Below are 15,150 nucleotides of genomic sequence, written 5' to 3' on the forward strand. Positions count from 1 at the left end.
CTAACAGAAGGATAGCTAACTTTGCTTTCCCGAAGACAAACTCTTTTTCTACGTTTTCCCTTTTTTAAGAAACCCTAAAAGAAGGAGTTGACCTGTTACTTAAGTTCAAAGCCTAACAAAACAGAAATTCAAGGGCTCAAGGACAAGATACACAATGGGGCCAGCAGCATTGTTAGCGGCATTTGACTGCCGCAGGACAATCAGGAAAAAGCAAAGGCAAGAGAGCCAACGATTCGAAACTATAAATAGCTTAAGTCAGTCTATGAAAAGACTAGCAAAAATAGACTTGGAAAACCACAAACTGAAAAGAAAGGGGAAACCAGTTGAGAAGCCAAGTGGATTGCAATGCTTCCAACAATAGCTTGTTATTGTTGTTACAAGGATCTCGACCCAAAAGAAGTTGAAAACGAACGGCATTGGCATCTGGCATTTCAGTTCATAGAACGCTGCACTTGGCAAGGATAAAGCCAAAAGACAGGAACAACTTTAAGACCCCCATTCCCAAATAAAAACCGTGACATAAAAAACATTGTTCTCTGCTAAACCTATATGGAAATACTTTTCCATTTAAACCCCAAAATGAGATAGAAAAAGCTACTTTCAAAGCATAAGCCCCCCTTGCATAATTTAAAGCCACAACAAATCTAGGCCTCAAGACTAGGGAATTCCTAAACATTCGCATGTACAAAAATATTTCGCTGAGTGGCCCACAAAAACACCAATTATCCTCATCAGAACTCGACTAGAAAGCCGACCGAAGTGGCAATGAATGTTATTCCCTGCTTAGCCAGCTCAAAAGCACACAAATTAAACAGACGCAAGAAACTAGACAAAGCACGCCAGAAATCCTGGTTAAAAGTCAAAACACACAGGCACGCACAAAGCCACATATGTGCGAAAGTCTTAGGGAAGTCGAAAAAGGAGGCAAAAAGGCGCACAGAAACGGGAAAAGACAAAGGAGGAAAAACGCCGAAATCGGCTGAGGAAAAACTTTCGGGCCAACAGGCAGCCTGTCAACCGAAGGCAGAAGGCAAAAAGCTCCAGTTTCACAGGAAACGGAGGAATCCTGGCTGGCATAGAAAGGATAATGCGCGGCATGCGGAACGCATAAGCGGCAAATTCCATTAAGTGGCAACAACACAGCCGCCAGATTGGAGGCTTCCCATCGAATTAAAACGATGCGTGCAAAAAGGGAGCATAGGGAACCCTGTGTCCAGGGTTGGCACAGCGCTTCATGGGAGATAAATTTCTTTATGCTTCCTTTGATGAGGATGCGTGGCCCCCCGTCCTGCGGATATCATATAAAAGCGAGTGGTATGCGGGCCTTGCGAAAATAAAAATTCAATTTACAAGTAACTGGGTCACTTCGGCACTGATTCAGCCCTACGTTCTCCGCTCTCCGGGATAAGATGATGACCACTGAGCAGCGCGGGTCGTAAAGAATCTTTAGGATAGCATAAACAGTTTATATGTGGAGTGGCCTTCAAATGGTTTAATGTCCCAGATCAAAGATGACGGCCAAAATTGGATATCGTAAAGCCCGAACAATAAGCGATGTGCATTTTATAGATTTTATGAATAAACAATAAGCCCCTCTTAAGGAGTTAAGGACATCGTTAAGGATATTTTTTTGTATTAGCAAATTCAACCTTTTGTAATATTTATTCCTTTGTAACTTATATAAACTTAAATGAGTAGGAAATGTTTTTGCTAGTCACTCGAAATAAAACACTTTTCTTATTCCGCGAGTAATTGAAAAATTCTCTTGCGTAATTCGTGACTATGTTAACAGTCCTTTCAAGACTTTTTAAAGTGTCCCAAAAGTCCCAAAATCCAAACCAAATCGAACGGATATCTAGCCAGGACACAATCCGGCCAAAAGCTCATAGACTGTTATACAGTCGAAATATTCCGAAAACTGTTTGTTAACAGCTTTTTTAAGCTTCACTGTTAATCCTTCAATACTCCGTCAACCAGAAGAACACAATTTTTTAAAATTATTCTGCAAATCCATCCGAAGGAAGGCTCATAAAACCAACCACTCAGTTGTGACCCTAAACCATAAAACACAAAAACCAAATAATCTTCTTAAGTTAAGATCAGAAAAGGAAGGAACACTAAAAGTTCAAACATTCTGCAAACAAAGTAGGGATTTTTAATTTTTCATCAGCATACGATGTAAAATGAAATAATTATTCAAATAAAATTCAATCCATGAAAACATATCGAGGCTTGTTCAAAATATCCTGCCACTCCTTAGTGCACTTTTTGTCCAACAGACAAGTCAATTCCGGCTCCCAAAAAGCCAATAACAAAATCGGTGGAAGTGGGTGGGTTGGCAAACAAAAGTTACTCCATTTTCCTGGGGTGCCGCAACAATTGAATTCAATTGAACTTAAACAGGGAATTCGCGTGTATGCGGCAAACGATTTGCATACAAACAAAAAATAACATCGATTCAATCGCTTTTCCATCGAAGATGAGACTGGCACACAATGGCAGTCTTCAATATTTGTTAAAGGTAATATTGCTAATGACACGGACACGTAGCTGTATAAGCCGCGATTTCAATTTGTGAGAGGATTATTTGGCGCGAACTGTTTTTATTTCCTGCGGCAGGCTTTTCCGTGAATTTCGGAAAACCACAAGTGTCTGTAATGAACCATGAACTATTAAAGCCAATGGAATATTGATGCGTTACAGAAACGGTTTTTACCAGGCCCAAAAAGGCAAATATTTGAATAGGTTTTTTCGGTTACTGGGTTTTTTATTTGTATTTCACACTCGTTCAATTTAACTTCGTTTTACATATATGTATCCATTAATATTTAAAGCCAAGCTTTTGCGGTTTAAATTTAATAAAAATGTGGCAACGCAATTTGAAAACATTCCATGTCTGGGTTGCTTAAGGGGAAAATATTACCGTTTCTGTAATATTAAAGCTTAAGAAATACCAAAATGTTAATTGATGTTCAGAGAATAATGTGTTTATTGTGCAGAAGTAACTTATCGCTCGCAGTCAAAATTTATTAGCGGAAATCAAAACATTAAATAGTGATATGTAGGCTTGTAATTCAAATAATTGTAATCGCTTGTGTTAAAGCCAAAAGAAAATTATGCCTCCATAAACACAATATAATTGTTATTTATGACCTGCCATCCAAGTTTAAGTGGAAATAGCAATTCAACGAAAATTACTGCCAGCCACGAAAATAAAGTAGGAAAGAAATGCAAAATTTTTAAGCTGTTTTTACAAGTTGTTTCAAAAAGTTGTAACGATTTTCTGAAGATAAATTTGTCAAAGAAAAAGCCAACCATCAAGCTCATAAATCTCTTAAAAAGTAAATTACATTTGTGATTCGTTCGAAAGGGCTTTTTACAACGAGTCTTCCTCCTCTTCGTAACAAATGTATAGAAAAATAAAAAATATATTAGTTAATTATTGTTTATATACACAACGACTTCAGTAAGTTTATACCTCTACCGAAACAACATATTAACAGAACAACAATAATTTCAATTCGGCATAATATGTACATGTTGCATGAAATTATAATGGTAAACCTGAACTTCTATTCGTTAAAAAGAAACAAATTCTTTGAGTTCAAATTGCAAACTGTTTTACTTTGTAATCCGAAGACTTAACGATTTTTTTGTTTCAAATTGTCAGCAGTTGCACAAACATTTTTTATCATATAATTTTACCAAATATTGTAAATTTTTACAAGCACTTTAAAGCATCTTCATTTGGACAATCCAGAAATTATTTCTAAATAGTAATACTTTCTTAAGTTTTTCCCTAAGCAGATTACCCATTACCCAGAACTTTTCAGACAGCTTACTAGTTGGGAAATCGCCTTACAGGAAAGTGCACTCACCTTTTATAAAGTCGACGGCCATTTCCAGGCCGTAGGTGTCCTTGTCGCAGTCGTCGAGCAGATGGGCGCCCAGCGTGACGTTCGGCAGCAGCTGTTGCTTGTTGACCTGGTCCAGAGTGTAGAGCATGGCCTCCAGGGCCTGGATGCCGCCCTGCGGCATTATCGGTCCGCAGGTGATGCTGTCCTCGCGCGAGTGGACCATCATCAGGCCGCCCAGGATGACATCGCCTTCGAGCACGGCGGCGTGCTTAACCGGCCAACCGGAGGACGACGAAGAGGAAGAGGATGCGGATGCGGATACGGATGCGGATGCGGCTGCGGATGAGGACGAGGACATGGACGAGCTGTCTAGGGACTTAGACAGAATCTGGGCCACACTCCCCACCAGTCGGGGCGTGGGCACCGACTTGCCGCTAATTCTCGTCGCAGTCGCAATGCTCGTTAGTGCCGGCGATATGGTCGATGCGGCCATAGCTACCATTGCCACTACATTGCCAGTTGTCGTTGTGGACCACGCCTCTGTGGCATTTACATAGCCATGGCTTAGTGCCGCATCCGGATTGAATTTTGTTCCAGCTGTGTCAACACTCTTATTGCCCTCGTCCGCCTGGTTACGCTTTGTTTTTGCTGGCATTATTGCTGCTGTTGCTGCCGCTGCTGTTGTTGCTGCCGCTGCTGATGTTGCTGATGTTGCTGGTGCTTCTGGTATTTCTGGTGATGCTGCTGTCTCGGCCGTGTTTATTTTCCCTGGAATCACTGCTGTTCCAATTTGGACTTCTATTGTTGCTGGTACATTTATGTGTGCTATTTGTTGCTCAGCAGTGGGATGTGGGGACAACATGTGTTGCTCCCTTGTGGGGGATGTTGCTTCTACGGCTGTTGCTGTTGCTTCTATTGCTGCTGCTGTTGCTGCTTCCACTGCTGTTGCCGCTTCTGTGGCAGATACACCTGCTCGTGGCCGTGCATCTGTTGCCGCGGTGATTGCGTCTAAGGTTGCTGCATTTTCCATCCTCTTAAGTTCGCCCTGTGCCGACTGGTTTCCGGTTGCCATTGTGGCGGCCACAAAGGACTCCGGAGTGGGTAAGGTGGGCGAGCCTGTGGAAGTGGGGTAGGTGAAAGTCGGGTGGGTGGAAACTACCTCCGTACTCCAAGGTAATTGGTTTGCAGGTTTCACTTGCAACTGCGCCGCGGGGGCGGCTGCCACTTCATCTGCAGCTTTCATCTGTCGCGCGATGGCTTTTATGGTTTCGCGAGGTACTAGTGTTGAATTTAAATTGTCGCTTAACGCGACGGCTGACCTTTCGTAGTCACGTGGCAGCCGGGCGGCTAATTGCTGCTCGGACAGGCTGCCCGCGGGCAACGGTTGCTGCTGCAGCAGCAACATCAGCGCGAGCAGCAGCAGCGGTGGCATCGCGGTTCCAGGTGCTCTGGTCCTCTAGTGCTCCGGCGGGCGATCAATGTGGCAAGGACATCGGCAAACCAGCCGAGCGAAGCGGACTGCAGGAGGAAGGAAGGCTCATTTGTTTTGCGGCACGAGCTGTTGGTTAAATTTCAATTAAGTCTCGACAGCGTCCGAAAATTTGTCTGGCCAACACGCGTTTTAATTAAGTTTGACTCGCCGCGCTGAAATTGATGTGGCTGCTAATTCGCTCCCACTCTTGGCCAGAACATTTTTATGGGCTGCCGACTTTGTTGCACAACTGAAAAATAAAACGCAAGTGGAGACTCAAGTTAGCCGGGATATAAATAGTAGAAAAAACAAGGGGCACAGACGGAAGGGAAAGTGAATTATAAATGTTGGTAGTTAAGCGAGTTTAATGAGCAGCGAAAATATGCATCAAAACGAGCAGACATTTGTTTTTTACAGCCAAAACAGCTTCACTTTCGGGCAACATTTTCCCTGACCGAGGGCGAAATTTAAGGACCAGGAAAATGTTGAGCGGAAGTGAAAATAAATGACGCCCTTAAAGCGCTACGGTTACGGGTAACATTTTGAAACGGAAAAATCCTTTTGAAATTAAGCTCACGGTACAAGGTTGTATGAACTACTGTTGAATTCGCAACACGCATACAATATTCAGGCCTCCTAAATATTTATACAAGTGCAATACTTATGCCTTAATAAAGATTTAACTTGAATTATTATTTTTGTTGAACCCGATTTAACTAGAAGACTCAAATATTGAATTGCTGTCTCTATCTGCCTTCGTTTTTTAAGTAGAACCCAACCACTAACTCCATATTGGGAGTAACAAAATCTGCAAAAGGTAAATATTGTCGACAAAAAAAATGTTATTCATCCAACGCATTGATAAAATTATTTGAAAACTCTTTTCAAATGAAATGCAAATATTCAGTTATCCGAGAGTAAATTCATTTTCCCATTCTATTGTACTATTGTATTATTTGCATTTCGACAATCGCCCACTCAAATCGATCCAATGGCTGTCGGCCCAAATTGAATGAGATTAATTAAATTTTGCTATGCATGTCGGCAGTGAGATGCCGGGTCCAACATTTTCATTAGTTGCGCCGCCCGTTAATTTATGGCCACGTTTCGGCAGTTTGTGGCAGCCTTTCTCGGCAGCCCACACATCTTGTCTATTTTCACATGGCAGTTGACACTTATTTCGGGCCATGTGTCCGAACTCTCTCTCTCTCTTCGGCAGGCGGGTAAATCCAGCAGTTATTTTGGTCGACCAAAGTCAACAAATTTGGTTATATGCTAAAATACAGCAGTGATGGCATTAAAGGATTTTCTACGCTCCCATATTGGGCGCACCCAGACTGGTTTAGCTTTAATTAATGCGATGATCGTTCTTTAAAGCAGTCGCAACTTGCTTGCGGCTAATTGTAAAAACGTTTGCCCGGACCACTGAGCCATAAATATGTAAAAATCGCAAGCAAACAAGCCCCAGAGGACACTGCTTATTGGGCCATAACTATGCGAGTATGCGAGTAAGTAGATGGTCAGCAACCACCATCGAAAAGCCATTAAGCGGACTCATTAAGCGGCGACAAAGTGGCTAATTGGTTTCGGCCCGACCAGTGAATCCCTTTTGTCAGGCAGCCCGTTATCTAATTAGCCCCCTATAATTAACGCAAATACTTTGATTAGATTCGCCGCTTCTGCAACTAAATACCCGACTAAGCGGGTCAGCTCGGTTCTTAAAAATATTGGGTGGGTATTCTTAGAAGACTCTTTCAGGCAGATGACATTTTCCATAAACACTTTTTTACATCTATTCAAACAGGATTTCCTTATTTGCTGACGCAGGACAGGCAGCTTAATGCCTACGCACTTTCTGTTTGCTCACATTTGTGTGAAAAGAGCTTAGTGGAAATTGTTTACATTTGCAATAGACTGAAAACGGAAAGGAATGTAAATGGATGGAAATTCTTTAGGGGATACTTCATTGAATTTATCATTTTTCCCGCTTAATCGCCCTGATTCGTAAGCAGAGTATCTAGATTTACAGGGCCAACAGAAATCTAATTTGTTAAAGCTCACAAAGAATTGTTGGCTCCAAGGACGCTGGGCGCTTTGACCCTTATCCTGCAATCACTTTGGACCGAGTCTGTTTTGTGGCCCATGAACACATGCAGACAGCCATTCAGGTAATGGCCGTGTTACAGTTTTGGCCATGACTTTTTATGCGCAAATTATGCACAAAGTTCAGCTGAGCGTAAGACCCAAAAAAGGGCTGCGGAAAAATTCAAAATTAATGACTGCTCCTCCCCAGCGTCTAACCCGATATAGCCGGCTCTCAATTTGAATTATTATTTATTAACCCGGCCGTAATGGCTGGCACGTGATGCGACTGGATCGCCCGACTAGCGGCTGACCACTTAAATCGTGATTATCCGTAATGAACATGCAATCCGGGCGTTACGCAAGAATTTCCCATTCATTATTAACAATGTGTGCACCGCCATTTGTCAACCCGGCCCCGGGTGTTGGTAAAATTTATAATGAGCACATAAATCAGTCACTCAATGGGCTGCGGATACTTCGAAAAAAAAGACAATTAAATCTATAAATTCACAAGTGCCAATCCCAGATCCCTTAAATAACTCTCTTTTTGAATGTAACCGTACACGCAAAAAATAACCACGTTCACTTCAAAATATTGAGGTGGTTAATGGTGTATATACACATAAGTTATATTCCATTGACACGTTCCATTAATACAAAATACTTGCCACGTGCAACACACAATTATACTATTTATCTGATTTTAATTTTTCAATTAGCTTTTAATGACCGCTCTTAGGCTTTTGTGGTATTATCAAGTGGTTCATGTTTTAATTTCATGATTTAATCATGAAAAAACCTACTTGTTAGCTTCGTTGAATATATTCTATATTCAGAGAGTTAACAAAAAGAAAATTAAATGTTTAATATTGTTTTCCTTCAAAATAGAAACATTTTATTTTCCGTGTAGAGCCCAAAATCAGCGGGAAATGTAATTTATTCTGCCGCACGCAATTTGGTCAGCCATTTCTTTGACTTGAGCAAAAGTTTTCGAGTTTTTTCGCTGCATCCTACTCGTTTAATTTCATTTATTATCACTTTTATTGTTTTGCCAATTAAAAAGTTGGTACATTTATTTTGTGCGCTCCTACTTTGTCGTGCTCGCCAACCGAGCGAGGCTAAAAAAATTCAAAATACGATTTTAAGTACTTCGGCGACAAACAGAGAACGAGGAAAAGTTTTAAGCCAACTTTTAATTAGTGGCGTCCAACATGCATAGGCCAAAAGCTGCTGGAGCAATCCGAATCTCCTGGGAGCAGAAAGGAGGCGAAAGCCGGAGCTAATTTTCTATTCATGCACATCATCGCTGGCATTTAGCTGGTCTTTAAAGGTGGCCAGGTCAGCGGTGGCTTTTATAACCCGCTCTACAAGTTGGCTTCAATGGCAGTCAGAAGCACTTTTCGCATGGCCACTTCATAGCTAGTGACAGCCATTGCCTTTCGGTCAGAGGACTTGGCAACTTGGCAACTCTCCATCCGAATCAGCCAATATCCCTGCCAAGTCACTGGGACTCTTAGCTCTTTGCCCTTCACTTTTTAGACGGGGCCAACAAAAACCCAGCTAAATTCCATGTGATTTTATTCGAGTTTTCCAGTTGAAAACTTTCTGGTCAGCGGCGCCAATAAATTCGCCACACGCGCCGACTCCTTTCGCCCCCTTCCTACCACCGAGGCGATGTCCTTTCCGAAAGGACCTCGCGCCGACAGTTTTGCCGACCATTAAACGATGCTGTCGGCATTCCTCGCGGCTGTTTTGGCCCAGTAGTAAACAAATTAATCCCATTTTGCAAGTGAGCCTTCGGCCCGAACGGAGGTCGGTATAAATTAAGTAATTAAGTCGATTGGGGGCTCCTAGTTGGGTTAATTGATGCTGTGTCAATTCGTTTATGCGCGCCTTTGCGCTCGCTCCTCTATTTCCTCATTAATTAATTTGTTTTGGCATTGAAAACTTGCGACACTTGAGTTTCCAATCCGAGCCCACACATGGTGCAAGGCGAAAACAATATTCAGAGTATTAAGATTTCATAAGTAGATTACGTGAAGTGCGGAAAAAGCGAGGCAAATTAATCAAAATTAATCGTGTTTCGCCGGCAAAGCCGAAAGTAATTTGGGGCACACAGGGCGTATGCGTAACGCAGTCGTGGCAGCGCAAGGAGGCGGCCCCCAAATACTTTTAAGTGCTCTGCAGGAGAAGACTCATTACGGAAATTGCTTTACACAGACCGAAATGAGCTCGGGCACATTCCGCATTCCAGCAGCTCCGCAAGACGGAAAAACCGGAGCTTGGCAGCTCCGGAGCACCAGTTTGCCACTCAGAACTCGACGACGGCAACTGACTGACATTCGTCGGGCCGGCAATCATATGCTTATTGAAGTGGGACGCGGTCCCCGCTCTCGGTTTCACTTTATCAAATGAATAAGTAAACAAAAAACTCAGAAACTCGGCGACAGGGAGATATGACGAAAGGTAGCAGCCATGGCAACGTCTCTCATAAATATACATAATATTGTTGAGGTGGATCGCAGTGGTTTTAATAGCTTCTGCCGCACGGAGAACGAGGTTCCAATGAACAATTAAGCAAGCCATGAAAAGCGGTCTGCGGTTGGGATAACTATTGAGATGGTTGCTATACTTAATGGGAAATGAATATATTATACAGGTAGTATATTTTCCTCTGTAGTAAATCGAATTTTATTTAATTCTTACAAGGTAATTTTTTTGTTTGATTGTTTTAAAATTGCTTGTCACCAGTGACAAATTAAAAAAAGTAAAATAACCATAGAAACTAGGTTATTAAAATATTAATTTCACGTTTCATATTTGACTGCTTAAAAATTTAATAGGTTTTATGATAATATACCAATCCCTCTTTTTGAAAAGGGTTACTTCTAAAAAAAAATGTTGAATATACTTCAGCTTTTATAATTAAACATAGCGGTCTTCCTTTAATGAACGTTTTGAATATTTGTATTGGGATTTATACCCCTGAAATTACTAAGTTTTTAGAGACTAACGAAGAACAAGGTTAGCTTTAATAAATCGTTTTAAGCACATCTTTCCTTTCTTTAACAGGAATCGGTTCAAATAAATAATCCCAAATTCAGACGTTTTATGTTGCCCTCATAAATATGCACTTTAAATAGGCCTAAGTAAATCTCAACCAATTTAAAATGAGCTCTGTTAAATCAAATAATGGAACCAAACTTCTCTAAGAAAATCAAAATGCAATTCAGAGGAAGTGCATGAAAAAGTCTTTCGGCATCCTTGTGCACAAGCACGCCCGACATGTTTTTGTTGCCAATAAGGACCTCTTTTCGTTCCACATCAATCCCACTGTGCTGCCTGTCAGCATCTCTGAAGAAAACCCGTCAGGACAGGCCAAGGAGCAGAAGTACGGGGAGGAGCAGCAGGAGGAGCAAAAGGAGGAGCCCTCGGCTGGCAGACAAAACATGAGACGTCCCGCCAAACCCCCAACCACCCCCCGCCCACCTTCACCGCCCATCTTCACCGCCCACTTCTGGTCTTTTTTAATCCTCGTCTACAAGGCAAGCGGCTGCCTGGTTTCGTTGAGATCCTGCCTCTTCCTGTTGACACGGCGGCTGTTTGTTTATTGATTTTGTGTTTTTTGGCGGTGCGTGTGTATGGAGATTGGCACTGATAGCATTCGAAATGATATACACGCCACATTAAATGGATTATTTAATGTTGTCACTCACGTACGTATGCCGAGCAAATGATGCGTGCAGCTGATAGTCCCCGCGAATTCCCTGCCCCTTGGATTCCCTTTCCCTTTCCCCTCGGGATGATGGCGGTTCGACGACTGGGGCACACAATGTTGCCACGAATGCCCCGATTACACCAGCGGGAGCCATTTCCATTTGTCTTGTGCCCCGTCGCTTCGATTTCTGAGCGAAGGAGGTTAAAGTTGATTGTGCTTGAAATTGGTCGGCTTCGCTGTATGCGCCACTCGGTTACTCATCCTAATTGAAGATTCGCACAGCCCGCGGCTTTATTTATCCCGATCTGACAAAATAATACCCCCAATACTTGGGGGTATTTAAAACAAGATAACAGACTCAGAAGTTTGGAATAACATGCAACCTTGGAAAATGAATAAGCAAACGAGCCAGAAAATTATATAAAAGTTTTATCTGACAGTTTACTTAACAATTTGTTACTTTAATGCAAACATGATTTTGCTGGTACAATATTAAAATTAAGCTTCATAATAAAACAATATAAAAGACAACATTGGTAGATAATTGAGCAAACGAGCTAGAAAAAAATATGAAAGCTTAATCTGACAGTTTTCTCAAAAACTTGTTACTTTTATACAAATATAATTTTGCTGATGCAATTTTTAAATTGCCTCTATACTTGAGAAGACTTTTAGTCCACTTCGTTGGATAAATAATAATTTCATTTAAGTTCTTTTACATTTGAATATGAAAAGGTTAAGTGCGTTGAAGAAAAGAGCAAACATCAACAACGGCATTCTCCTACATTAGGGTAAAATGCCAATTACTGAAGTAGATTCTGAATGCCAGGACTTAGCCAGAAGTCCAAATATTAATCAAGCGAGCTAAGTGTAATAGTCAGTAAAGGGATTATAATTGTGTGCAATCAAATATTGGCAGCTTCTCTCGGCCCATTTGGCTCGAAGCATTCCTATTATGTTGATGCGACTATCAAAGTGCACACATCGAAACCAAATGCTGGCCCTTTTGGCCCGGACTATCAGGCATTCGGGATGATGCTTGACCGGGATGCTTGCCAGCTAATTAAACGGGGCCCAAGAGAACCGACTTGCCATAGCCACAATATCGGGGGAATCACTCAACTGCCTGCGATTATAATTAACCGTATTATTCAAGTTTATCGAGTGCGCACTCCGCACACGCCCCGATAAATAATGGCGGCGCAAACGGGAACGGAAAAGCTGGAAAAACAGCGAATGTGGCCTAAGCCACTTTGGGCTTAGCTCTTGATCTACGAGTTGTAACCGAGCTAATGCCATTGTATCCCCACACGACGATGTTCACATACGAGTTTCAGCCATGAGTCGCGCATTTGTAACGCAAATAGGGATGAAAAGCGGGAACCCTCTACTGGCAGGCGCTCCATAAATCAAAGGACACGTTCATAAATAAATAATGCGGATTTAAGCACTCGCTGAAGAGTATCCGTATCCTTACATAAGCACTGAAAATTGCTGACAGGCAGCATCAAAAATGTATGGGCCGAATGCACAAAGCGCATCCTGAGCCAATTGTAAGGCAATTTGGTAGTCGGGCAGCTCATTAGAGCAGGATGCTCCTCTTCCGATTGCTGCCAAAAAGTTGGCTTTTCCGGAACAATCAAAACTAATCCTGAAACAATCAAATGCAAATTCGGCTGCAAGAGAGATTTTGGCAAGGCTTCTTTAAAGTTCGAACTGGGCAATTATGGCTCTTGGCTAGAAATGATTACCCAGATGAGCTTCTAAAGAACTGAAATCAAAGTTTTCATTTTTTATACCCTTACATCCTTAGTCATCGTATTAAAGGCCAGCAGCTCGTGGGCCGTTTATATAACACAATCGGCAATTTAATGACGGCCGCGTTCGGCTTTAAAGAGCCGTAAAACCGGCAAGGGAGAGCTAAAATAATAAATATTAATGGCGGTGGGGCGGTGGGGCGGGGAGACCCCCAAGGCCGCAGCTTCCGAGACCCAAACTTTGTTTCCATTCGCTCCTAAAATATTTATTTATTCACGCATTCGCAGGCCCCGGGGCTTAATTTGCACTAGAGCACTTATTGTTCTTAATCTGCTCAAGGAAAATTTAATTAAAGCAATGGTTTCGGGTGGGGCGAATTCAATTTATGATAGGGTCCGGCATCAATCATGCATATCCAGTGACAACAGGGCGTTCTCAGGACCACGCCCCACTGCCCATCACAATATCACAATGTCCTTAAAGCCCCTTCGCCCAGTCCTAAATGGCCGAAAGTCTCTCGACCATGAAAATGTTGCAAATGGCACTTTGTGTCCCGGGAGCCAGGACATCGGCCATCTCGCCTGAATTTAATATACTTTCACTTTCAACACTTTAAATAGGAAACGCCTTCGCATAATTGCTGTGTGAAGGCGCAAAGGGCATTTTAATTAAGTAGACCAGGCGAAAAAAAGGAAAGTAGGTGTTTGGAATGGCCAAGAGAATACGTGATTACCATTTTGCAGTTTAATCAGCAGGAGCTAGCCAGATAAAATTGGGATTTTAAATCCAAAGTAAAAAAAAAAAAAAATTGAATATTAGAAATATACCCGAAAAAGTTTGGCCCCAGCAAACAAACTAAATGCCATTTTGGTGGATTTTCCTAAATATTCGTACATCAAGGAAAACTATCTAAACTGACCCAAAAACGAATTTGGATTTAAGTTCTAAAGCAAAAACAAAAATTGAATTGTGAAGTCAAATGAAATTGAATGCTAGAAATCAAACCGTAAAAAAGTTTGCTGGCCTTAAACAACAAACTAAATCACCATTTAGCTTGAATTTTCCAAACACTAGTACATCAAGAAAAACTATCTGACCTGACCCAAAAAAGAATGGACAACAAACTTCTAACTCATTTTCCATTCATTTTCCAAAGCATTGAGCTTAGAAACTTAACGTAAACACCCGCATAATCTTTCCGGTCGCTTTCCGCTAAATTGCGACAATAACTTTGGCCAAAAGGAGTTTAAACTTATTAACAACAGTTTATCTGTTTTCGGGTTAGCCCCTGGTTTAATTATTACATCTCTTCGAGGCCAGCTGAAGTCAGGGTCGTAAACGAAAAACTTTACCTGGAAAGTGCAAGGCAAAGCTTGTGGCATTTATTTTTGCCCAATGCTCCATGACTAATGAGTCGAATTCCACCCAAAAACGCTGCACATTTGGGAAGCCAAACGAACGTTAGTCCAAATTAAGTGCATATTCCAGGAACTAATTTAGATGTGAATTTACTGTGGCCAGTTATTTTTCCCAGAATGTGCTTGCGACATTCTAGTAAAGTCCTTGGACTTTGCATTAAGTCACTAGCTGAATAATAATTTTACTGTAAAAACATCAACAAGAGGAGCAAGTTTGCAGAACTTTAAGACAGAGCCAATTGACAAACGATTGAGTTCCACGAAAAAGTAATTACACAGTTCAAGTCTGAAAAGTTTAGGCAGTTAATTTTAGCCCAGAGTCGAATATTCATAAGATAGAATTTTAACTGGAAGGGATTTCGGAGTAGCTTAAAGCTAATCGAAAATTGCGAGACATTTACCAATTTATTTTACAGAAATCCAAACAATACACATTGGCGCCATTAATTTTTACAGCAGTCATCGCCTGTTCAGTTTTGGCTTTGCTTTGTTTGTTTTGAATTTTCATTTTGTGAACGGCGCAATTATTTCACCGAATAATTGATTTTTATTAGATCTTCGTCTTGGCTGCAAATTAATTTTCCCCCTCCGCACATTTGTCACCCCAAAGGACAACAAAAACTCGGTCGTTGGCGGCGGAGCGGCATCAGTAAGTCATATATAACCAAGCGCCATCTTTGACATTGCCCCACGCTCCTTTTGTTGCCACTCTGCCCCCAGCTCTTGCCCCTTCAACCCGCTGCTCCTTCCAAGAACGGAACCCGTGGCCTGTGTCATAAATCAGCTTTGTTGCATTTAACTCGGTGCAAACAAGCTAACAACAATAGCAAAACGGCAGCCAAC

Source organism: Drosophila ficusphila, unplaced genomic scaffold, assembly GCF_018152265.1.
Source record: "Drosophila ficusphila isolate 14025-0441.05 unplaced genomic scaffold, ASM1815226v1 contig_414, whole genome shotgun sequence".
NCBI classification, from domain to species: domain Eukaryota; kingdom Metazoa; phylum Arthropoda; class Insecta; order Diptera; family Drosophilidae; genus Drosophila; species Drosophila ficusphila.